This window comes from Wyeomyia smithii, chromosome 3, assembly GCF_029784165.1.
Source record: "Wyeomyia smithii strain HCP4-BCI-WySm-NY-G18 chromosome 3, ASM2978416v1, whole genome shotgun sequence".
Classification (NCBI taxonomy): Eukaryota; Metazoa; Arthropoda; class Insecta; order Diptera; family Culicidae; genus Wyeomyia; species Wyeomyia smithii.
This window is the reverse complement of record NC_073696.1, coordinates 78,538,103-78,563,908: the sequence shown is the minus strand read 5'-3', so window position 1 is coordinate 78,563,908 and position 25,806 is coordinate 78,538,103. Positions and strand designations below refer to the sequence as shown.

Sequence of the window (25,806 nt, the reverse complement as noted above, 5' to 3'; positions counted from 1 at the left end):
TTTCTGCTGCAACTGCTGCAAATCCTGCATGATCTAACTTTTCATGAGTACTTTACCGTCTCTGAGCACCCCCGGGCCGCCGGTAAATTGTATAAATAATGGGTAAAAGTACACACTTAATTGTTTCCGCAAAAGCACAATTGCAAAAAATTATCATTAAATTCGGTTTTGTTACCAAGTGGTAAACGAACCTTTTGTAATATCATGGAACGGGGTATAATTGATCAATTTTCATAACATTTTCCAATTAACTATCTTAATGTACATTTTTCCCGAAATAGTAAATATTAAAACAAGTACTGGTATTGCTCTAGAAAACCTTCATGGCTGTTGGTGTTGGCGGTTATGGTGGGATGAAATTGATCACCCTCGAAATCTATACATTCTATTAAAAATGTGCTTTTTCTCGATGTGTTCATGATGAATGATGATTTTTGAACTGAAAAATATCATTCACATCTAGTTTGGAAACGAAATTAACGTTAATTTAGGTTAAAATGTATTCATTTTGGTTCACGAGCTGCAGTTTGCTAAATTTGCTCTCATTTGATCATCGTTAGATCTATTTTAATTCGGTTTATTGCAAATGCTCAACAACTACCTCTGAAATTAAAATCTTTGTGGCTTCATGCGAATTCATCAGTATTACTTTGATGGTATGGAATAGTCATTGTTAAAAAATATATTTTTTGAGCTTTTATCAAACTTTACTAACATCTCTAAATTTAACGTAATTTACCCTCATTTAAGATTACTTTAAGTAAATTTAATACTTTTTGTTCTTACTTAGAAACTTGTTTGATCAAATTTGATTGTGTTTTAACTGAGTTAAAAGAATTTTTCGAAAATATGTAAAATTGCACCGGGCATGCAAGGGTTACCTTCGAAAGGTATGTAAATCTTTCAAAGTTGCATTTCAGGACACGTAAGCATTCCCTAGTGTTAGAAGATCAGTATCTTTTGATTAGTATATTTTGTCACGAATTTTCAGGTGATCAATTTCACCCCATTCCACGGTCCCAGAGTTTTTCGTTTGTAGCATGAGAATTTAAAAAAAAACACGAATGCGAACTTTTATCTAGCAAGCGGGGCAAAGTACACAGTAGGTAGGTATACGGGGCAAATGTTCACCCCGTATACCTGTTGCGTACTTTTGCCCAAATTCAGTAACTCATCTGCTTTCAAGCTGAGCCCCAAAATTTTTTTTTGCCTGAAAATTCGTTTTTCAGAAATATGCTCCGAGACTGAGAAAATTTATGAATATATGAACAATTACAATTATTGGTTCGAAGTTCATAAAATTACCTCCATAGACCGTATTTGCGGTTTTGAGTGTTTTGATGATATAGACTGTTCCGAAAATTATAAATACATCTTCTCTCTTGAATAAAACAAAAAATATAGGATTTTAAGGGTCATTTTATTCTGAAATATAGATAATAAGTGTTTTCTATCCAGTTTCAATTCAAGTTGGGATTATTTTTCGTAGGATACGCGAGTTCTCTAACTTTTCTCTTAACACTACTCATAAACTTTTGCACAGTGTGTTCTCCGACCAATTTTACCACTTTAAGTCAATCTTTTTAAAAATTTTCAACATTGTCCGCTGGTTTGACATATTTCCTCAGCAAGATCGGGCCAAAAGATTGGAGGATTGTTGTGCTGCTTAACCATGGGTAACAACCTTTTCTGCAAACACTCTTTCACGTAAATTTTACCATTCATTGTGTCATTCGTAATGAATGGACGAGATATTTTCCCACATTCACAAATGGCCTGCCAAACCATTACCTTCTTGCCGAATTTTTCGGTGCAAATGGCTTTCACTGGTCCAGGGACATCCTTTTCCTTCGGTGATGTATAAAATTGCGGTCCTGGCAGGGTCTTATAGGTAGTCCAGTTTTATGTAGGTTTCGTCATCCATGATAACACACCCCATTTTTTTGGTCAGAAGTTTGTCATACAGCTTCTGAGCTCTCAGTTTCACAGATTCAGCTTGTTTTGGATTTCGTTTTGGCTGCTTCTGCTTCCAACGGGTCTGCAGACCCATTCTTCCCTTGGCACGCATAACGTTACTCGCCGAGGTTCCAAGCTTTCTCGCCACATCTCATAATGATACTGAAGGATGCCGCTTGTAGTATTCCTTAACCTTTTTGTCCATTGTGGGATCAACAGGCCCGGGTTTTCTACCACGTCTTGGGGCATCAGTAAATGTGCACTCTTCCCAATACTTTTGCAATGCGGTTCGAACTGCTCCGACACTTATACCTTCTTCTCTGGCTAGTTTTCTTATAGAAAGACCACTCACGGTGCACCATTTGTGCACAATTCGCTTTTTTTGCTCGGGAGAAAGGCCACGCATTTTCAAAATTTCGCACTAAATGTTAGAAAAAATGACAGCATCTGTTTCTTTTGGATGTAAACAACAGGACGCAGCCAACGTTTGGTTGAATACTGCACGTTATTTGAAATGACGGTTGATCGTAAGTGTATTTATGATTATCGGAACAGTCTATATGTCCCGAACATGGATCTCCGGTAATAAATTCCACTGAGGCTTCTAGTAACCATAAAAAAAATTAAATAAAACATAGTTTAATATCATCCAATATGAGTATTTACGGAACCGGAATAATATCCAGATGCCATTTGGGATTCTAAAACCGGGATATTCGGTTTCTGTGAAACAATCATAAATGACCGAATACCAGCCAATACGGGTAATTCCGGAATGTAAATGGTGCTCTGAGATCGGAAATCAACTCCAGACACTTTTTTTGAATCCAAGATTGTGACTTCCGGTTTCCGAAAAGCAGCCAAAATTGAACCCCTCTCATGAGTACTTTCGGAATCGGAATGATACCCAGAGGCCAGAAACGACGCAGGCGAACCGGAAGCCACCATTTTGAATTTGAAAATGGCGTCTGGAGTCGATCTTTGGTCTCATTTCGATTCCGGAAATACTCATATTAGCTGGAATTTGGTCATATTTTGTTGTTTCCTAGAAACGAAAAATTGCCATCGTGAAACCCAAAATAGCATCTGGAGTCATTTTGCGGTATCTAAACTTAGTTTGGGCAATCACCAGCCCAGCAGAAATGCCGTGAATACAATGTGCCCACACACCATTCAATTCATCGATTTCAAATCGGCATACGACACAATCGATGGCGAACTATGCACGACTACGGATTTCGGGACAAACTGACGCGGTTGGTCAAAGCGACAATGAATCGCGTGATGTCTGTAGTTCGAGTGTCGGGAGCACCCTTCGAAACCCGAAGATGTTTAAGGCAAGGTGATGGTCTCTCGTTCCTGCTGTTTAACATTACCCTGGAAGGTGTCATTAGGAGTGCGGGGATTAACACGAGTGGCACGATATTCCAAAAGTCGGTTCAACTGTTCGACTTCGCCGACGATGAGGATGAAACCAAACGGATTGTACTGGTCATTATTGCATCGAAGATGAACTACATGAAAGGAAGGTTCATGTTCACAATGTTAACAAGAAGACAGCGCTAACCTCCCACCTCGAGTTCACCAGCAGTGAATTCCCTCGGCGCATTATGGCAGGAAATCGTGTGAACTTTGATCTCCAGAGGACGCTCCGATCGAGCCGCCGCACCAACCATCTACAAGTCGCTGGTCAGACCGGTAGACCTCTACGGGCATGATACATGGACAATGCTTGTGGAGGACCAACGCGTCCCTTGCGGTCTTCGAGCGAAAGGTGTTGCAAACCATCTTCGGTGGACTGCAGATGGAGAACGGAACATGGAGATGGCGAATGAACCACGAACTACAGGAGCTGCTTGGGGAGCTCTCTTCCACACAACTAAGATTAGCAGGTTGCGGTAGGCTGAGCATGTCGTAAGGATGTCGGACGACAACTCGGTAAAGATGGTTTTTGAAACCAATCCGTCCAAGACGGAGAGGTGCACAGCGTAACAGCGTAACCAGTTGGCAAACAAATAACGGACTGGTCATTAATTTCAGACATAGTAACCCTTCAAATGAATACCAATAATTAAAAAAATTGACGGATTTCCAATCCAAGGCTCATCCAGAACGTTTCCAACCCGAAAATTATCTGGACTTGATTAGGAATTGAACCTAATGTTTAATAGCGTGCACTAATCAGAATTGGCTCTAGATAACGATCTAGAACTACGAGAGAGATCCAATGATACCATAGTTCTCGATAACGAGCTCTACAGATCACAGGCAAACTCAAGCCTTTTCAGTTTTCGCTCCAAACCCTATTTTAAATTGTGAAAACAGATGAATTGTTAAAAAGAAAGTAAAATAATTTAGAAAATATTACAAGCCAAAAAGCAATTTGTCAACCCGATATGCTTTTTGTTTCCATTTCAGGGGTTCAACCCTGATGTACTCATATCAAGATTGTCTATGTCAGCCTCCGCGCGCGTGACTCAAACATGTGTAGCCGACTCTTTTTTTTTTTACTCTACTATTTAATATTATATAACTATATTCAAACAAAAAATCCATCATCATCAATGAACATAATAACTTAATGTACCAAATAACTCAAAAAAAATATTTCAATTTTACAATCTTCTTTATAAATTTACAAAAAATCTATGCTGTCTACAAAACAGACTTTATGTGTGAAATTCAAAGCCGTTTAAACTCTGCCATTGTTGCTGCACGTTTTACTTGCCTGGGAATCGAATTGAAAAAGTTTATTCCTTTGTACAACAGAGAGTTATGTGATCTTCCAAAAAGAAAATTTGGTGTTCTGACATCTTCCGCGTTTCTAGTGTTGTACCTGTGCAAATCTCTCCCTCTATCAATCCGGTCACACAAATATCGAGGCAACATATTATTAAAAATTTTATATAGAAACACCATTGTCAAAAAATATACTCTTTGCTTCACAGAAAGCCATCGTAATGCGTCCAGCATGAAACTCGAGGAAGGGTATCTGTTACATTTTAATATTAATCGCATAATTCTATTTTGTAAACGTTGCAATCTCAATATTTGCGTATTGTTTGCCAGAAATAAAATGGATGAGCAGAAATCTATATGTGGTGAAATAATTGACTTGTACAACTGAATTTTACTACTAATAGTCAATTCATCCTTTAACTGGCACAAGACACCGTATTTTCTGGCCATTTTTTTTTTGATGACATTATCAGTGTGAGACTTAAAAGTTAATCTGTCATCAATAATTACTCCAAGACACTTTATTTCATTTACGCGATCAATCGTCTCACCATCAATTTCAATGTTTAAGTCTAGTCTGGAGTTGGCTGAAGAAATTATCAAGTACTTTGTCTTACTATTGTTTAACTTTAGTTGCTTAAATTTTAACCAATTCGCTAGATAATGTAAATCTTGGTTTAGAAGTGCTACAACAACAAGCGGATGCTTCGCTACAATGAACAGAACAGTGTCATCAGCGAATAAATTAATATCACAGAACCGTAAAACTCGCTTCATGTCATTAATGTAAATATTGAATAAAATGGGCCCTAGAACACTTCTTTGCGGTACACCAAGTGTATTAGCAATGGAATCCGAATCAAAATCGTTAAAACGAGTCTTCTGAGTTGCTGAGAAGCTCTTGTGAAATTTTGAGGGCATATCACCAGAACTATAAAACTGCCCTGTAGGCAAAACTTTATGAACTTTAAACCAATAATTGTAAGATTCTGTTAAAAACTTTCACATAATTCCTTAATTTCGGAACATCTCCTCGGAAACCTGGCCTTCGAGAACGAGAAAAAATTTTCGGAGCACCGCTAACACCTTTGAATCTGTTTGTGCTAAAACTGTCGAAATCGGATGAAAACTGCAAGAGTTACAAGATTTTCAACATGGGGATACTCTTGTACCTCGTCAGGCACGTGAGGGTGTTTTATTGTCGAGCTCATAAAAGGTAATAAAATATGACTTTCTGTGATCCAATTGTTAGTTTCATCGTTGAAGAAACTGTTTTTTAATTCTCTACTAACCCTATCCCCGCGGAGAGAAATCAGTTTTTAGATCGGAAAATGACATTCAAATTATATTGCACGTTGAAGAGCAATCTGTTCTCTAACTGCTTAGAATGTTTTCATCGTTACAAATTTCAAGTATAGTCGTTAAACTGTTATCAAAGTTAATATGGCATCATCCGCGGGGAATGAGTTAAGGTGGCTTTCAGCCACGGGCTGGTTCACCAGCTGTTGAAGAAACAATTTTGTCACCTTCCTTTATATCACTGGTTATTTTGTGTAAAAAACATCCTTATTAACATATTTTTTCCTTACGGATACAGTATTTTTCACCCTACAATGAGTTCTCCGATTGGTTAATTTTTACGACAAACACCATGGGCAAAACACAAGCCATAATTACACAAGAGTTTTTAAGTTCTGTTTTTTGCTCCTCACTACTCTATCAGAAAGATGTTTCTGGTTAAGATGTTTCTCGACGGAAGATTTCTGAAAATCCCGAGAGCTTCGGCATACATTCAGTTAATCTGGCGGGTGGTCCACTATAGGAAAGGGATCGACTATAAGTTAATTTACTATTTGCGATTTTTAGCGATATGTTTAGAAGCTAGGATATATATGCCTACGGTAATATAACCTATAGTGGACCCCTCTTCTTTAGTGGACCACCCGCCAAATTCACCCAATTGATACGAAAATTAGAGGGCTTTTCAGAAAACTTCCATCAGGAAAAACCTCATCCAGCCAATCTGCATCACAATCATTCATAAATTCCGATTTATGTTAAGAGAAATTGAGTTTATCTGACAGGTGGTCCACAATAGGTTAATACAGTAAAGCGGTCTACCATAGGTTAATTTACTTTATATTGGACCCCTATACTTTATTAACCTATAATGAACCAGCCGGCTGCAGCCGTCAGATTAACTCAATTTTCCTTAGCATAAACCGAAATTTTTAAATATTTGTGATGCAGATTAGCAAAATAGAATGTTTACCGATGAAAGTATTATGAACATCTCTCGCGTTTCCGCATAAATTGAGTTAATCTAGCGAGTGGTCCACTATAGGTCGATTTACCCCATTTTACTTTTTCTTGGATATGCGAAGAAGCAACGTTTTCGCTTTACGAACAAATAGGGTAAAAATACCTTGGATGGACTACGCCCTTTGGTGGACCACCAGGTTAACTCAATTTATACAAAAACACAAGGAATTGGCAGAAAATATTCATCGGGAAACATCTTATCTTGCCAATCTGCATCAGAATTACGAGAAACATTTAAAAATTCAAATTTATATTTAGAGAATAAACAGTTTCCGTCGGGGTGGTCCACTGAAGAAAATGGTCCACTTAAGGCATGTTTGCCATACATCTTAACTCGATGGTTTAGTTTGCTTAGGGTAAATTAACCTGTTGTGGACCCCTTTCCTAAAATGGATTACACAGCAAAATAACTCAATTTTTGCAAAAACTCGAGGGATTTTCATAAAACTTCCACCAGAAAACATCTTATGCAGCCAATCTGCATCAGAAAAACACAAGAAACATACATCAGAAGCATCAGCATCAGAAAAACACAAGAAACATAACATAACAATTTTTAAGTTCCGATTTATGTTAAGAATAATTGAGTTAATCTGACGAATGGTCCACTATAAAAATAAATTCCCTGGATTGCACTCTGCTACGTGCAGTGTTATGAAAATGACTGCAAGAAAATGACAGCAAATTTTCAACTGATCCGGCTCTCATTGTATTGCACAGTTCTCTCTGCTCCCCACACGTTCGGTGAACAGTCCACCAGCAACAGACGACAGCACACATGCAACTCCATACGGACTGTTATTTTTCATCTTCATATGTCTGTTGGTATTTCCAAGCTGTCGCGAATGACAGCATGTAATCTTCCGACACCCTTCAACGCGAATCCGAGCGGGATGTCAGGTGATTATGATCACGACAGTAAAGCCGATGAAAGAATGAAAGAGAGATGGTGCGAAGCACGTTTTTTCTTACGTGGGGAATAATATCAACAATGGAAACGGTTTGCTCTGTATTCAATATGCCACCGACCTGTGAAAAAGGAGAAACGAAAAAAAGCAGGTCGACGACAGCCGCAGCCGATCAGCAGGCTGTCAACAGAAACAGGACATCCTCAAAATGAGCAAACTAGGCTGTCATGTCCGAACGAACAAAATACATGCGCAAGAATGAGCTGTCGTACGCAACACAAGACAGTTTCTTTGCCTTGTTTAAGCTGTACCTGTATGTGAGCTCTCATGAATAGCTCATGCATGAGGCTTTCAGAGTGAAGAAAGAGAAAAGTCGTCAGTATAGTGTCGCTCTCCAGTCATTTTCCTAAGCATGACTACGTGCGATTGGAGCTATTCCAGAATGCAAATAAATTTGACTAAATGCATCCATTAAATTCAATTTCTCTTAACATAAATCGGAATTGGGTCTTGAAGCCATATCAGATTTTATATATAATTAAAAAAGATGCGTTTGCTGAGCACAACATATCTTTTGAAACTTATCGTTGTCCTTAGATCTTTAAATGAAGAGTAAAAAAACTGCTCGAAATGTGTTAAATGACAGTTCGCCTATGCACGCTAAATGGATGAATTGTCATTTAACACATTTCGAGCAGTTTTTCATTCTTGATTTAAAAATCGAAGGACAACAATATTTTTTTTTTTTTCAGAAAACACGTTTTGCTCAGAAAATTACACTCTTCAAGCTGATAGGGTGCATTAACCTTGGATGGACCACGTCTTTTACCACCGGTCATATGAACTGCATTTATGCGAAAACCCGAGGGATTTTCAGAAATATATTTCAGGAAATATATTATCCAGGCAATCTGTATCCCGATTTATGTAAGTAGAAATGCAGATTATCTGATGGGTGGTCCACTATAGGTTAACAAAATAAAGGGGTTCACTATAGGTCAATTTACCCAATATGAAAATCAGCTGATCGCGTAAAACTTTAGGCTGCAATTAAAAGAGAATTAACCTATAGTGGACCCCTTTCCTATAGTTGACCACTCGCCAGATTAACTTAATTCAGGCGAAAACATGGGGGATTATCAGGAATCTTCAATCAGGAACATCTTATTCAGCCAATCTGCATCAGAAGCACTTGAATCATTCATTATTCCCGCAATTGTCCTGTACACTAAACAGTCGGCTGCGAAGTCTGTGTATAAATAAACAGAAGGTCAAGTTCCGAATCGGAGACTAGGGAATGTATTCGATAACGCCAGCTGGGACTCAATGAAACACGCGCTCGAAAGCATTCTCGTACCGGTGTCACTGTACAGGATTCTGGAAAATTATTCAAAGGATCGAGTACTAGCTTACAACATGGATATGGATCAGGAGTGCGTTCCAATCACCGCAGAAGTACCGCAAGATTTCATCCTGGGCTCGGTTTTGTATGGTGGGGTGTTGAAGCTAAAGATCCTTGTAAGGGTTGTGATCGGCGGCTTCGCGGACGGTATAACTCAAGAGGTCAAGCTGAATGAGGAGCTCGAGTTGACGACCGCGCGTTCTGTATCTGAGGTCGAATCTTGGATGCACACCAGACAACTGAAATTAGTTCATCAAAAGACGGACTTCACGGTTGTGAACAAACATAAACCCGCATGTGGACTGGTGTCCACATAAGCACTGAGGAAGACTGTACGTCACAGTCGAAATATATATTTGCGGACTGAATTTCAATATTTATTTCCAAAAAATTTAGTAGAGTATAACGGAAACCGATAACTATTTCTTTGATTGATCTCAATCACTCTGCTAAGACGCTCGTTATAGATTTTCTAGATAAACCCGCAAGTACACATCAGAACACAGAGATGGACAGTACATTAGTAGTTGATAATTTCTTAGATTTTATATTTATTTTTGAACATTTAGATAACACGTTGTAGAGAGACTGTATTTTTAGATTTTCGGAGTGCAACTTTACTGCTTACATTATTATGCTATTTTGGATGAATAACATTTTTTATTGGTTGAACAAGCAAGAATCGTTTTTTTATAAACAAGCTTGATAATGCCGAATGATTGGTACTAAAAGCAAAGTAAATAAGACGTTGTTTGCCTATTGTGGAATCTAACAAAAAACTATTCCAATTAGACTGAAAAGATATGTTCAGTACATCTATTTTAAAGTGGCCATTCCACCATCTGTAAGCAACCTTTCTTCAACAATTTTCCAATTCAAAATAGATGATCTTTGTGAGTAAATACTAACCGATCAATTAATACTCAACTAAATTTGATCAAAGTACCGTAGAATGGGGTGAAATTGATAAGTGAGGTGAAATTGATCACCTGAAAACTCGTGATAGTCAAAGTTAACCCTTGCATGTCCGGTGCAGTTTTTCATATTTTCGAAAAATTCTTTCAACTCAGTCAAAACTCAATCAAATTTGATTCAACAAGTTTCCAAATAACAAAAAAAAGTATTGAATTTACTTAGTTAAGGGTTAATTAGAAAAAATAATTAAAAAATAAGGGTTAATTAGAAAATGTGGAAGAGGTTGTTTATAAGAAACGACCGCAAGGTTAACTTAGAATTACGACAGCCTGTCTTAGGGTGATAATTTTTTGCAATAGCTTTGGAAATACACTCGATTAGGGTTAATCATTTTAATGGTGTGAAGCGATATATTTTTCCGTATTTGTTTCGTATATTATTTTTACTTTAAAAATAAACGGAATCCGTTGGAAACTAGGTGAGTTCAGAACTTTTGAAAGTGGGCAATATTCGTGACGCTCTCGATGCTTTCGGCTCTACAATTTGTACCCCTATATATGTTGCCGTAAGACATAATTCTACGTCGAAAACGCACTAATCGATGTGCTCAAGTCGACTCTGTTGAAAGAAACATAAAAAAAATCGTATAATCAATTCATAAATGTTTGATATTAGTTGTATTTACCAGACAATTGAACTGTGCAGTAACAGTTAATAATTTCAGCCTTGTTAAATGTTTAAAATAAACAAAGCAGAAAGAATTTTAATTTTCCGAAGGTATCGTCGGAATCCTTGGTCAAGTATATGAATATGAAGATTGTTTGTATTTCATGATGCTGTAAGAAGACGGAGTTTAACCAGAGAAAAGCCGGAATCCTCAATCGGCAAAGATGCCCCTATTGTAAATTGTTATGAACCATGAGTATGATCGAGATGCTTTAAGAAGTGACTGGTTTGTAATGATGAAAACTTAGTAAATTGACATTTACGGATTTGTTTCGCATATACCGCTTGTGATGCACAGTGTTAATGAATCGTAATATACATCACACTGCTGCGCAATTGCAGCAGCATCAAACTGCAATCAAAGTTGCAATTTAGTAATAACCATTCATTATGCTCTTCCAAATACATTTAGCAGCCTTGAAAAAGACTGGTTGCTGCAGTTACAAATTTCATTCAATTATCGCAAAAAGGCTTCATGGTCCAGATAGCGCACGATATCCGCTCTGACAAAGATTTTTTACGCACGTTGTGGAATGGGATAACTGAAAAAATTATTTCCAGTTAAATCATTCAACTACGTTCGTAAAAAAAAGGATGGGCTACGCTGCTCACAGTTTGTCGGTATATAAGCGAAATTTGAGCGTAAAAGCGCATTATTTTAGCGTCTACTGTGTACCTGGCATCAAATGTATCATCATTGAGATGGCACCAGAGGCAAGCGACAAAGGAGCCAGGAAATTTGTCACAACAGGTCAAACCTCGTTGTAAGGAGAAACATTTTCGGTTGCTTCCCGGTTGGCGGATTACAGCAATCGTTCTACTATTACACTTTCCGCGAGGTTTAGACCGCCGTACGTTTGCTTCTCCAAGTAAATTGTTACATTCCTCTTGTCAACCTATTGTTGCCTTATAAAGGCAACAATATAACATGTATCGTGTGTTGCACGGCTTGAAGAAAGAAGATGTTCCTGTTCTCGTATCGGATATAAGGGTCGCAATTATGCCGTGATGTCAAGCAACAACCGTCTTCTTGAAGACGTTACATATTCATTAATGAAGTCTTATGAATTTTCTAAAACGGACTCAGCGCCGTTAGCAGAACTTGCTGAACTTTTCTGTTTGGAATCGGATTTGTTTCGCATATACCGCTTGTGATGCACAGTGTTAATGAATCGTAATATACATCACACTGCTGCGCAATTGCAGCAGCATCAAACTGCAATCAAAGTTGCAATTTAGTAATAACCATTCATTATACTCTTCCAAATATATTTAGTAGCCTTGAAAAAGACTGGTTGCTGCAGTTGCAAATTTCATTCAATTATCGCATAAATGCTTCATGGTCCAGATAGCGCGCGATATCCGCTCTGACAAAGATTTTTTTTCGCACGTATCAACTTAGGTATCAGCGCGCCCAGCGCAATCAGCCAGAAATTGAAACCCGGCTTTTCTTTCTTCTTCACGATCAGCAACCAACGTCCGTGTGGTATCGGCTCAATCATGGAATGAATTATACATAAAACACAAAGCGCGCATTCTTAGTCAACTAGGTATATTCTGTCGACCTTGTTAGGGAAAGAAGCATTGTGCGACCAATCAGAGGTCGACATTTACGTTTCGACAATGCTTGACAATTTTCAATAGTACAATCGTTCGAACAATCAGATTACAACTTTCTGCATTTGGACGGGTGCTTGGTTGATTTTCCAATTGATTACTGCAAAAATGACGAAAATCGGTTGGAAACTGACTGAGCTTAAAACGGTTGAAAATGGACAATTTCTGTGACGCTCTCGATGTTTTTGGTTTTTGAAATTGGATTCCTGTAATGAAACTGGTCCCCTGTGCATGTTGCCGTAAGACGTAACTCTACGTCAAAATTAATTAATTAAAAAGAACTAATCTTAGTTGAGGGTTAATTACGTTAAATTTGGAGAAGTGAGTAAAGTTTGATAAAAGCTCAAAAAGTGTAATTTTCAACAATAATCATTTCATACCATTAAAGAAATACTGATGAATCATCAGTGCGTCTTGAACTGTCCTACAGATCAGACGTTTTTTCGGTTGCTTGTGGACTGGTCTTTGACTGCCTATAGCTTCAAAGTTTGTGTTTTGTCAGTGTGTCTTTTAAAGACTACCTGAAAGTTATTTCCCATCAGTCTTTCTCAAGACTACCTACTTTTGAATTTAACATTTGTTTTAACTTTTTTCGTACCACCTGAAATGGCTGGACGGAAAAAGAAACCTCGCATCGCTGCGGGGAGGAAAAGAGAGGCATCTCTTTCTGACACTTCGAGTGTCTGTAGTGACAATCCTTTTGATATTTTGCCTGAGCAAGAAGCTGGTGAAATGGAAGTTATTAATAATGAAACTATGCAAAATATAAAATCTTTAAAAAAGGAGAAAGTTCCACCTATTGTGGTAACTATTTCTTCTGAATTTAATATATTCAAAAAGGAACTTTCAACGTTTGTTTCTGACGTTAAAGTTACCTATCAAATTGGCCGAAGAGGTGAATGCCGCTTATTAGCCGACTCAGTAAAGGGTCGTGATCGTCTTGTTCAGTATTTAACTGACAAGATGTACAAATTTTTTACATATGACACCAAGAACGCCAAGCCGTTCAAGGTTGTCTTGAAAGGTCTCACCAACGATCAAACCGTTGATGAGATCAAACTTACTTTAACAGAATTACTTGGCATAGCCCCTACCCAAGTAATTCTAATGAAACAAAAATCACGAGGCGAAAACAGTCAAAGAACTGGAATTTCCCTTGTTAATTATTTAATTCATTTTAACCGCAATGAGGTTAACAACTTAAAATTTTTTGAAAAAGCACATGCTTTGTATAATGTGCGTGTAAAGTGGGAAATTTATAGGAAGTATGGCGGAGGTGAAAAGCATATCACCCAATGCCGTACTTGCCAACGTTATGGCCATGGTTCCAAATTCTGTAACATGGACCAAAAATGTCTTAATTGTGGAGACTCTTCTCACAAAAAGGACACATGTCCTGTGAAAGAGAGTAAAAATTTTCGCTGTGCGAATTGTAACGGCAACCATATGTCAAATTTTTATCAATGCCCAGTCCGTTTAGCAATTGTTAAGGCAAGGCCAGGTAAACAAAATTAAATTTCTCAATTAAAACCAACTTCAAAACAAAATTCTCCAAGCGTACCAGTGACGCATAGTTTACCTACTCCTTTGCATACCCGTTTAACTTATGCACAGGTTACAGGTAGTTCGAACATTATACCGCCTAGTGTTGGTAGTTCGAAAATGACCGTTAATATGGGTAAGCAAAACACGCTAGAAAATAATTGTACACCTATTACTCCAGCTAATATTACTGCCGAAAATATTTTTTCTAATGTCAACTGCCTGGGGCCTATTACGGCAGGTAAACTTTCTTTTTTGCAACAGGCAATGTTCGATCTTATGAACGCCATGTTGCAGGCAAAATCAATGTTTGAAGCCATTCAAATAGGCACAAATTTTACTATTAAAATTGTTTCTAATTTAAAATTTAGCAATGATTTTAAATAAAACAATTAAAATATTAAATTGGAATGCTCGCTCATTGAAGGCCAATGAGAATGAGCTTTTTAATTTTTTAACAGTAAATAATGTGCATATTGCAATTATTACTGAAACATTTTTGAAACCTAACATAAAATTAAAATATGATCCCAATTACGTGGTTCATAGATATGATAGGATTCAGGGTTCCGGCGGTGGAGTTGCAATTGTTATTCATCGCCGAATCAAACATCGTGCTCTTCCCCATCTTGAGACGAAAGTTATTGAAACTTTGGGAATTGAAGTTCAAACTGAACTTGGGATTTTATTTATTGTCGCAGCATATTTACCATTTCAATGCACACGCGAGCTCAAAAATTATTTTAAAGGTGATTTACAAAAACTCACTAGAAATCGTTCGAAATTTTTCATAATCGGCGATTTTAACGCTAAACATCGTTCATGGAATAATTCTCAAAGTAATTCCAATGGCAAAATTTTATTCAATGATTGTTCTTCAGGATACTATTCTATTTTGTCTCCGAATAGTCCTACATGCTTTTCTTCTGTAAGAAACCCTTCAACAATTGATTTGGTGCTAACAGATCAAAGTCATGTATGTAGTGATTTGATCACACATGCTGACTTTGATTCTGACCATCTTCCAATAACTTTTTCTTTATCACATAAATCAGTTTTAAACCCTATGAGCTCTGTTTTTAATTATAACAAGGCTAATTGAGAAAGATACAAAACTCATATTGAGAGAAATTTCAATAATGAGCTTGATTTGCAAAACGAAGTGAATATTGATTCCGCTTTGGAAGCATTAAAATCTGCAATTGTTGATGCCAGGAATTATTCTGTTCCAAAGGCTCAAGTGAAATTTGATTCATCAATAGTTGACGAAAATCTTCAACTTCTAATTCGTTTGAAAAATGTCCGCAGACGTCAATATCAACGTTCTCGTGACCCTGTTTTTAAAACTATTTATAAAGATTTACAAAAAGAGATTAAGCATAGATTTACTCTTCTGAGAAATCAAAATTTTGAGACTAAAGTTGAAAAATTGAAACCATATTCAAAACCATTTTGGAAGCTGTCGAAGATTCTTAAGAAACCTTCAAAGCCTATTCCAGTTTTAAAAGATGGTGAACGTTTTCTTGTATCAAATGAACAAAAGGCTCAAAGCCTTGCTCAGCAGTTTGAGAGTGTTCATAACTCAAATTTGAATTTTGTGAGTCCAATTGAAAATGAAGTCACACGTCAATTTGATTTAATTTCTTCCCAGAATTTTTCACCTGCAGAAATAATTGAAACTAACTTGAATGAGATTAGATCAATTATTAAAAATTTCAAAAATATGAAAGCACCTGGTGACGATGGAATCTTTAATATACTAATCAAACATCTCCCTGAGAGCACAATGGAATTTTTAGTGAAAATTTTCAATTGCTGCTTCAAAATTGCACATTTTCCCAAATTATGGAAAAATGCAAAAATTACTCCCATTTTAAAACCGGATAAGAACCCAGCTGAAGTTTCAAGTTATCGACCAATCAGTTTGCTTTCTTCAATAAGTAAACTGTTTGAGAGAATTATTCTTAACAGAATGATGTCACACATCAACGAAAATTCAATTTTTGCAAATGAACAGTTTGGATTTCGCCATGGGCATTCCACAACTCATCAATTGCTCAGAGTTACTAATATGATACGAGCTAACAAATCTGAAGGTTATTCCACTGGAGCTGCTCTTTTAGACATAGAAAAAGCATTCGACAGTGTTTGGCATAAAGGTTTGATTGCGAAATTGCAAACTTTTAATTTTCCAATTTTCCTAATCAAAATTTTAAAAAATTATCTTACTGATCGAACTCTGCAGGTTGTCTATCAGAATTCAAAATCTGATAGATTTCCTGTCAGAGCAGGTGTACCTCAAGGTTCAGTCTTGGGTCCAGTCCTGTACAACATATTCACTTCAGATCTTCCTGATTTGCCTCCAGGATGCACAAAGTCATTGTTCTGCGATGACACAAGCATTTCCGTAAAAGGAAAAAGTCTTCGTGTCATATGCAGTCGATTGCAGAAAAGTTTAGATATTTTTTCTTCCTACTTGCAAAAGTGGAAAATCTCTCCCAATGCTTCTAAAACTCAAATGATAATTTTTCCGCATAAGCCTAGGGCTTCTTTCCTCAAGCCAAACAATAATCACGTTGTCAAGATGAATGGGGTTATTTTAAGTTGGTCCGACAAGGTTAAGTACTTGGGACTAATTTATGATAAAAAACTTATTTTCAAAGAGCACATTGAGAGTATACAAGCCAAGTGCATCAAATATACGAGATGTTTATATCCTCTCATTAACAGGAATTCTAAACTTTGTTTAAAGAACAAACTTTTGATTTACAAACAAATTTTTAGACCAGCAATGCTTTATGCTGTACCGATCTGGTCAAGTTGCTGTTCAACAAGGAAGAAAACGCTCCAAAGGATTCAGAATAAAATTCTGAAAATGATTTTGAAGCGTCCTCCTTGGTTTGGTTCACTCGAATTACATAGACTTACTGGTGTTGAACCATTAGAAGCTATGTCAAATAAAATTATTAACAATTTTCGACAAAAATCGTTGCAATCCTCAATTGCTACGATAAGCTCTCTTTATAGCCAATAAGTTAGCAATTAAGTTAGTTGTAAGTTTACTTCCCCTTTCCTGACAAGTAGGTTTAAATCCCTACGAATTATAAGTCCTAATTGCGAAAGCAAACAAATCCTAACAATTAAAATTACAAATTTCTAACAGTGTTGAGAAGTCACCATTTGTGATTGGACACACATACTCATTATTTACTAATATTTATCATAAATACTTAAGCTACTAACAAATCCCCCCTTAAAAAAAAAAAATAAAAAAAAAAAAAAAAAAAAATACTGATGAATTCGCAGGAAACCACAAAGGTTTTAATTTTAGAGCTAGTTTTTGAGCTTTTGCAACAAACCGAATTGAAATCGGTTTAACGACGATCAAATAAGAGCAAATTTAGCAACAAGCAGCTCGTGAACCAAAATAAACAAATTTTAACCTGAAATATCATTATTTGCGTTTCCAAACTAGCTGTAAATGATATTTTTTAGCACAGAAATCATGATTTAGCTTTAGCATATCGAAAAAAAAGCACAGGTCCAAAATAATGTATGGATTTTAATGGTGATCAATTTTACCCTAATTCACCTCATAGTACCTTATAGAATTATCGAATTTATTTTATGAAGTAGACGATAGAAATTTCACCAACAGCCATAGAGGTTTACTATTTCGGAAAAAATGTTAATTGGAAATTGTTATAAAAATTCCCCGTTCCATGGTAATCAACATAAACCGGTATATTACAAAAAATAAAACTGCCATTCAAGTGGAATCATCCACGTGCTCTGGATGTTAGCCCACTTCAATGACGAAACTGCCACTTATAGTACTGCAGTTGTCTAAGTACTGCAACGTGCAAAGGCTCTTTCCAGTGCATAACTATCCTCTTGTGAGCGATTGCAGACTTTTCGACTACACACCGTGCAATTGCTCGGTGCACCCACTAACGCGCTCCATCTTCTGCCTCATGCTGACTCAATAGGTTGCATTATGCAACGGCAACCAACTAGCACCGAAATTCCCCGAGTTCTCCTTGAACTGCGAAATCCGGTAAAGTGAAATAAACGCCCGCCAGCTACGGAGAAGGTGAAGCGACTGAAATGAAGAGTCTGTGGCCGGTTTAGTCAGTAGGTGATGTAATCGTGCCCCAGTAAATCTTGTACAATTGGTGCATCAAATGCGTTTAAATATGGCACAATTTTTGTAATTTTGAAGACTACTTTCTTAGCAAAACAATTGTCATTTCACTTGTTTGAAAGAGCACTATACATATTTTTAAATAGGGTCCAAATGACCAATGCGTTACGCTCAGAGCTTAGCGCACTACTCAAGTTGTCGAGCAGTAATGAAAAGCTTTCGAGCTGTTAGAGATATGTGCCTGAATATAGGCAATTATGGCAATAAGTGCTTATGTTTTCTTTTCTCGAAGAAACACTCGTCGTATAAGCGACGAACCTTTCAGCAGCATCAATCAACAACACCCTGAACGAAAAGCCTTATAGGTATATGACACATTCTGTGTTTTACTGGAGCTAAATAATATTATTTTAATAAGCATTAAAACTAGGTCAGCGTAAACCCGGCTCACACAATAGAGTTCCATTTCCCCACAGAGTCCGGTTACGCAAGTGAAATGAATCAATTTCCAACGTTCGTTGATGCGACGTAATTTCAATCAAGTAGCACGGTATATTTAAGCTGCAGTTATTAGACTTGCACCGCGGTGTTTGTCCGCCTTGTCCAAAGCTACTTTGTCCACACGCAATACCATTATATCACAGCCGTGAAATGGCGAAAATTCGACGAAAGACAGATGAAAGCGAAAGTCACCCGCCAGTCGCAGACCACCCCCTTCAGCAACGCGAGAGACTGTTGCGTGCAACAGTGAAACGGAAATTTGGGAAGCCCCCAGGTCACTAGTCTCCTTTGACTTTTGCGTGGCTCACCTCGTGGCTCGTATGCGGGTGGTTTTGTCGGTGTCAGTAGATCAGTAGCAGAATAATCGTACGAACGAAATGGAAAGGGGCCACCACCGCCGGCTCGGAAATGGTGAATTGGACTCATAAATCAGTTGATTTTGTTTTGTTTTTAACTTTTGTCGGACGCACTCACAAACCGGTGTGGCCTGGTGGGCAGTTGTTATGCAATCAGTAACAGACGGGTCATACTTTTTATTCGGAGGGTTGGCTTCATGTTTTACGCTGAGTGTTCAACTTAATTGGTGGATTTGTAGGAGTTGTGCAATGAATAAATTGGAAGCGGTTTATGTGCTTGCAAAATGTGATGTTTTTGTTGGAAATAGAAGTACAATAGTAGAAGTCTTAGATTTTCGAAGAAATGATTGGAAAATCAAAAAAATCAGCAGGACATTGCATATTCATACGTTCATATATTGATTTATAATTTGACCATCTTGGTTTTCCAAATGACGTTTGAAGGCTATTTCTGATCTGTAAGCTTCGTCTCGATTCCGAAATTGGCTTTGATTTTATTGCAACCGTTTTGTGTTAAGGAAGAAGATTTTTGAACCATATCATTTTTATTCTCACACATTCGCTAAGGTTTAAAATAATTAAATAGTTTGCACGCTAATTTATCACACTTTCTGAATCCAACGCTGAGCTTTTTTCCACTGCATTTGCCCTGATAATTATTTTAATATTCAGTTGGATTCATCTTAACCATGCATTGCAACTATTTGGTCAAAAAAATTGACCATAACAGATTTGTCACATGGTTGGCATAGAAAATGATGCAATGCAGCGCCTGCCCAAACACCGGCAGACTATGCACTAGCTTTCCTTCCAGTGTTTTTGCATTTCACTGGCAATGAATATATTTCACCGAAACAAACACGTACCGGCAACGTCGATCAGCGGAATATGGCGCAATATATTATTACTTGTTTAAAAGTCACGTGACCGGTTGGTACAAGGCGCAAGCGAAACGTAGCATAAATGTACATGATGATCACACGATAATGGTAGAGGAAATAAAATTGTATTGCACTGTGCCAACAAATTGGCCTACTACTAGGGTGCCTCTTATTCCGTTTTACCATTTAATCAACCAATTTGACTGCACCTCCCACCCTACCGATTTTCTATAATCGTATGAAAATCAGCACTCATCTACGATAAGCAACGCGGCTGGCAAATGTAACTTTTGCCGGTACCGATGTTGCCATCGACACTGCCGCAGTCACCAATCCGGAGAAAGTAAATTTTACGTTTCAAGCTGTCGTTGCACGTACAAGCAAGGTGGCAGAAATAATCCTCAATCCAACATTTACTAGTACGAGTACAGAGCACAGACGGAGTAAAAATTGGTGATGGCAGCCGATTTACATGGCAATTACAATGCCTCGGTGCGTTTCAACACCCACTCGATGTGACTACCGTGGCGGTTGTTTTTCCTTTTGCAAATTGGCTGAACAGATTGTGTTTGCCACTAATTAAACTAGTTGAGGTTTGACTGAGGAAAGCAACAACTGCAGCCAAATTACGCTTTCAAAATTGCCATTAAATGTATTGAATGCGCCGATCTCACGTTGGTTCCGACAGTTCCGTTAGTTCGCACATGTAACTGATGGTTTAGGTTTGCTCGGTGATTGCTTCAATTTTTCTGGTTATTATAATAAAATGCTTAATAATTCAAAAACTGCATCTCCACTTTTTTCCTTAAAAATAGTTGGTTGATTATTACTAACTAAATATTCAAGCGGATTATACTAGAGGAACAAAAGTTATCAATTCACATGATCTTAAAGATATTATTTCGTACCTTTCGACAACAAGAACAAACGCGACCGAAAGGTGGGAAGTACCAAATAACCCATTTCGTACGCTCATCCCGTGCTGTGAATGGGGCCACCATTCCACCACACGCGGGAGCAGAAAACCTAAGCTCCATACTAAACTGAAGAAGTGATTGAATTTTTACCGTAAAACAAAAACCCAAAACACTCTGCCAGTGACTTCAATCACGACGACGACGACGACGACGAACCCGTTGCAATCGTGTGGAATCGAAACAATTCTCCACAACCACAACACACACACAGACCGTTCCATTGCAAACAGTTTAGTCGGACAGACGGAAAAGAAACCAACTATTAAATGAATCTCATTCCGGTGCTTCGATTCGGTGTCGCCGGTGCCACCAGTGGACCAACAATGGATTTGTTTTGTTTCATAAAACAAACAAACCGCATCGCGTCACACCAATTACGACCTTACTTCACCAACCAGCCGTTTTACAGCTGGGTATGGATTATGTTCCGGCATTTGCGGGTTCAGCCTCAGTCCGGAATAGGTGGGAGCTAATTTATAGTGCGAAATCAATTGTGGAATATCTCCTTTCATATTATTTGCTTTCCTTTTGCATGCGGCAAATGCTTCCCTTACCAATTAAAGTAATGCGGGCTTCGTACGTTTACAGCATACTGAGGTAACTCAGTCTAGGGTACTCAGTGAAACAAACAGTGCTACGAAATGGATGGATTTGAAAGACAGTGGTAGCCGTCTCACTTGTATCGATTATTTCGAAGATGTTAAATTTCCAAACTGTAAGCAAAATATGTTTTGCATGAGTCGTAAAATCTGAACAAGGATATCATCGAGTAGTTTTTGTAGAAACTGTCATAACACGAGCCCTAAATAATGTCTAATAATGCCTGTACTTCAGTCGTAGACTCAATAGGTGTGGTTATCAGTTTCATATAAAATTTATAGTTTCAACGCTTTACGAAAGTAGTGTTATATGCTTCATTGTACACACCTTTAAGGTTCGGAAAAAAGATACCGGCTACCAACAATCATACTATGAACTTTGTTCTTAAGCCTCTTCAGTACATACGAACGCAAAAAAATACTACGAAGGCTGTACACAACCGTGAAAGTCAAAAAAGATGTCAATTGCCAACTGCACTGCAAAGGTGCTGCCTACATTTCTGCGAACAAAACTTTTACTCGAAAACAATATTAGTTACCTATCAAAACCTGGGGGAGCTCGTAGCCTCAAGTACGCTTTGACAAGCAAATGGTCATGAGTTCGTACCTTAACCTTGTAAATATAACCTTTTTCTGGCGTTAAATAGATGAATGAATTTTAAATGCAAGTTTTTGTTTAAAATTCAATAATGAGTGATAATTACGGTGTGAACACATCAATACATGACAAATACCAGAATTCAGTTTTTAAGAAAATGAGAACGTTTTCGCACCATTTGAAGGAGGAGAGAACAATGTCACGAGGAGTGAGGAGTCAAATTGACGCAGACTATCTTTATATGGGTCATAGAATTATACTGTTAGATGTCAAAGGGCGTGGTTTTTATTCTTAGGCTTTTCCCATCCCCCCACTTTGTCCCTTAGCTCACACTAAATTTTGAAAAAAAACAGGTGAATCAATATAGTTGAATGAATACATTTGAATGAATTTTAATTCACGTTATCTGGCAGATTAACTTAAGGAGACTCGGTGAGGAAGCGCAATAGAAAAAATATTCATCAGTTTCACTCGAGAACTTGCCTTTAACCCTTTCCCGCTCATGGTGACTCTGAAGCACCATGAATTATAATCATCATATCTTGACATAAAATAGTTTGTTGCGCTTACGATTCTTCCATAAACTTTCATATGCTGCCTCAGAGCATCACTAAGCATTTTTTTTTTTTTTCAAAATACTACAGCTGACAGTAATTTTAGTTAGTCTACAAAGTGTTCAGTTTGAATTTTCTCGTGAAGCTATAAATTTTAATGGTAAACCTTGTGAGCGGGAGAGGGTTAAGCGAGAATGGTTGAGAGCTTGATTATTTTTGATGCAGGGTTTTGTCTAACTGAAACTTACTGTTGAAGATGAAAATTTAAAAAAAGAATCACGGTAAAAGAGAACAAACTTTAAGCGCTCATATTTCTCCCTTTCTCATTAGATCCACGAGTTTAAATAAATTAATGGGCTTAAAAATTAAACATTCTATTTAAAGTAAAGTTTAAAAAACTTAATTCCACCTTTTTTTGGAAGGTTTGTATCCAGAGGATTTAAAAAAAATTGAAGCTGATAATATTTAACATCCTACATTCATCTGTTTTCAAGTAATTAATGATTAAAGCTTATAAAGTTAGGAAGTTAACACTTATATTTTCTAATAATACAAAAAAACGTTGACTATTCCTTGGAATTTATCATTCGTTTAAACTTGACATTGTTCCAAAACTGCTGATAAAAAATTTTGGAACGAGAACCGTAAGACAAATTTTTACTTAAAAAATTAACCTGATACAAATTTTGAAGGGTGGTATCCAAGACACGACCGCATGACGTTGGACTACGGTATTTTAATATTCCATTGAAACAAATAGTAGACGGAATTGTAGCTCTAGTAGTATCTGCAATTTTATCTAACAGTGCATTTCTAAATGTTGAGACGTTAAAGCGTTACTGAAAGAATGGACCTCTTTTATATCAGCGCTATCACTTCAGAAAAATCTATGTTCGTAGCTTTCGAATTGGGTGAAATTTTCCTATATTAACAAAAAGCAAACTCAACGAAACTTTCTGAAATTGGACACCAGAACGATTCAAGTGAAAGTTCTAAGATTGATAACTGTTTGTCATTAAACCGATAAAAGTCATGCTAGGTTAGCTCCAGCACAGCATATAACCTCATGTATTTTAAGAAACTACGTTTATTTCAATAACTTATAAAACCAAAAACTCAATTACAAGCTTAAAATATATTAACTACTTCAATTATAATTTAGAGCTTTTCTAAATGTTTTTCCATTTTTCTCGATGGATACAAGTATGTTTTTTTCTCTGAGTGCGAGAAATACAATTGAAAACGCGCACCGAGAAACAAAAAAAAATGAATGTATGCTCATTGAAAAAACTGTTCTGGTACTCTTTTCACCGATAACACTGTGCTACAAATGAAAAAAAGTTCAAGAACTTCTGAAGTGACCTAGTGTAGGTTGTAGGGCTTGTTGAGTGTAACATTCGCTCATACTAGAAATTTTCCAAACACCCCCAAAATCTGAAGTTACGGTCAAAATACGGTTTTTTGAACCACAGCGCATATAATATTTTTCAACTCAGTCATTTTTCAACCGATTTTCAATATTTTAGCAGTTTTAGAAAGAAGACAAATAGACAAATAGAGCTTTCAAAATATATACAGGTTTTTACTAATACCAAAAAAACATGTTGAGTTATTTGAGTTTAAATCTAATTTTTTAGACTTTTTCATGAAATTTTTCAATTTAATTTTAAATTTGACGTCTATTTCTGTGAGGAACATACCACAAATATACTATAATTTTAAAAGTATATTCAATTCCGAATAAAATAAAAGTAGTTTTGTGAAAATCGGTTGATATTTGGCTAAGTTATATATTTTTAAGAAAACAAGAATTTTTGGCTTCTATCGCATAATTATTTCACGGGGCTACAAATGATGAAAAAATGCAAGAACTTTTGATGTGACTTAGTGTGGGTTGTAACTTTAGTCAAATGTTACTTGCGCGTTTACTTGAAGTTTTTCAAATACCCCAAAAAATTATAAGTTATGTTCAAAAACCTGTTTTTTACCTTAGCTCACATTTTTATGTTTAATACGGTTATTTTTCAATCGATTTTTCATATTTTAGCTGTTTTGGAAAGGCGAAAAATAGAGCATTTGAAAAATATAAATATGTATAAAAAGCCTACCTATATGTGATGAAAAGTTTTAAAATAAATAAGATGGTTTATGTTATTTTAAAATTTTTCTAAATTTATTCGCAATTTTTCATACATTTTTGTAATGATGGAGCTTCAATTGCTGTGAAATTTGGAAAATTCTTTCTGGTACCAAACGAAAACAATAAGTGTTGTTGATGAAAACCTGTTTTAATTTGGCTGAGAAATGATTTGACTAAATCTAAGTACATATATGGTGGAAAACATGGAGTCATATCTCAGCCAAAAAACTTACTATTTACGTTTGGCACTAAATGTACTTTTCAAATTCTACAGCAATTAAAGCTCGCTCATTACAAAAATGTGTAAGAAATTACGAATAAATTTGGAAAAATTTGAAAATAACATAAACTAGGTATCTTATTTATTGTAGAACTATTCATCACATGTAGGTAAAATTTGGAAAAAAAAATCATCTTATTTTATTTAATATAAAACATCTTATTTAATTTAAAACTATTCATTATATACATAGGTGAACTCTTTAGACATATTTATAAGTTTCAAGAGTTCTATTTTTCGCATTTCCAAAACAGCTAAAATACAAAAAAATGGTTGAAAAATAACCTAATTAAACATAAAAATGTGAGCTATGGTAAAAAACAGGATTTTGACCATAACTAATAATTTTTTGGGGTATTTGAAAAACTTCAAGTAAACGCACAAGTAACATTTGACTAAAGTTACAACCCACACTAAGTCACATCAAAAGTTCTTGCATTTTTTCATCATTTGTAGCCCCGTGAAATAATTGTGCGATAGAAACCAAAAATTCTGGTATTCCTAAAAAATATATTACTAAGCAAAATATCAACCGATTTTCACAAAACTACTTTCATTTGATTCTGAATTGAATATACTTTTAAAATTATAGTATATTTGTGGTATGTTCCTCACAAAAATAGACGGCAAATTTAAAATTAAATTGAAA

At 36.5% G+C, this 25,806-nt stretch overlaps 1 protein-coding gene across 9 annotated transcripts in view; it reads left to right on the top strand.

The window, feature by feature from the left end:
* Positions 1-25,806, top strand: part of LOC129730236 (serine proteinase stubble) — a 77,275-nt gene that overhangs the window by 11,761 nt on the left and 39,708 nt on the right. The gene's annotated exons all lie outside the window — the stretch shown is intronic.